Source organism: Dasypus novemcinctus, chromosome 27 (assembly GCF_030445035.2).
Source record: "Dasypus novemcinctus isolate mDasNov1 chromosome 27, mDasNov1.1.hap2, whole genome shotgun sequence".
Lineage (NCBI taxonomy): Eukaryota > Metazoa > Chordata > Mammalia > Cingulata > Dasypodidae > Dasypus > Dasypus novemcinctus.
Window position 1 is genome coordinate 33,204,039 of NC_080699.1, and position 1,499 is coordinate 33,205,537.

Consider the following 1,499-nt stretch of genomic DNA (forward strand, 5'->3'; position numbering starts at 1 on the left):
CAAACATGAGAAGGCTGAATAAGCTTCCAAACAAAGAGTGTTTTCAGATATAAAGGACATTTACTAATAGTGAAAAGGCAAAATCAAAACAAAAAAAACTATAGTTAATATCATACTTTAATGTTGAAATATTGAATTCTTTCACTTTATGACCTGGGTGAAAGCAAGAAAGTCTGCTCTTACCACTCTTCTCAACACAATACTAAAAGGATCGCTACTAAAGGCAGAGCAGACATCAGGAGGGATGCCCTTGGCTCTTTGGTTCCCACCACTGTGGGCAGAACCACATCCTGCAGCATGCAAATTTATCATCTATGCTGCCCTTTGGTTGTTGCTCTGATGTGGACCCCAGAACCGAGGATTTTCTGTTGCAGCAGACCATGCTATGAATTAAAGATCCTAAGAAACCACTAGATTTTACCCTAGAATTCTTGGAATGATGCTAATTGCAAATTTAGATTTTCCCACTATGAAATTTTCACTCTGTTTCTTGGTTCATGAAGGTAAAAATGACATCCCCAAAGACAATTGAAAAGCAGCAAAGGTATTCTTCAGAAAAGCTACACTTATGGTGACACAAAACTGGGGTGCTGAAGATGATACAACTCAGACTTATACCACAATGGCAATTCAGACAATCAAGGATTTGGTCATACTGGAATTGCCATGCCTGATGTACATGGTGCTTATAAAAGGTTTGAAGAACCGGGATTCAAATTTGTGAAGAAATCTGATGATGGTAAAATGAAAGGTCAGGCATCCATTTAAGATCCAGTTGGCTATAAGATTGAAATTTTGAATCCTAACAAAAAGATAACTATTATTTAGTTCTATGAGAAGACTTCTTTGTGATTTCAATGAAGACAAATGAAAAGCTCTACACATGAAAGTTTATGTTGACTGGCTCCTAAGAAAAGTTCTTTCTGACCACTGAATCTAACGTAACCACACTGGCACTCCCTAAAATACTCCCTAATTTAAGACTCTGCATATTACTCTTCTGGTATATTCGTATTTATCAGTTTATTTACTTATCGTCTGTCTCTACCTCCTGTTCACCTACACCCCAACTCTACCTTCCTATAGATAATTAACCCTGTGAGATATAGAGCTTTTCTGTCTTGTTTACTATTCCATATTTAAAAACAGAGCCTGTATGGATAGATGTGATTAAATAAAATGTATCATTTGAATCTTATGTGGGCTATAGGTAGGAGGATGTTAGTCTCTTTGTAAATAATCTAAGCTGTATGTGTCCTGAGCAGTGGGGGTGGAACAGTAAAAGGCTGAAGCCCTGCCCTTGGTAACCATGGCAACAACTCCAGTCCCAGGAGGCAATTTAGCAATGCAAACTCTATATACATACCATATGCAAATAATTAAACCTCTCTTGACTTCTACAATATGTTGGGGGGCTTGTCCAGGATTGCAAATGAAGGCCAGAGACAGTAGCATTTCACTACCCCTTCCAGGTCCTCAAGGAAGCCTGGAGAACTCAG

General features: G+C 38.3%; 1 pseudogene; it reads left to right on the top strand.

The window, feature by feature from the left end:
• The first annotated feature begins 244 nt into the window (after positions 1-244).
• On the top strand, positions 245-828 carry LOC101411411 (lactoylglutathione lyase pseudogene; annotated as a pseudogene).
• The last annotated feature ends 671 nt before the right edge of the window (positions 829-1,499 follow it).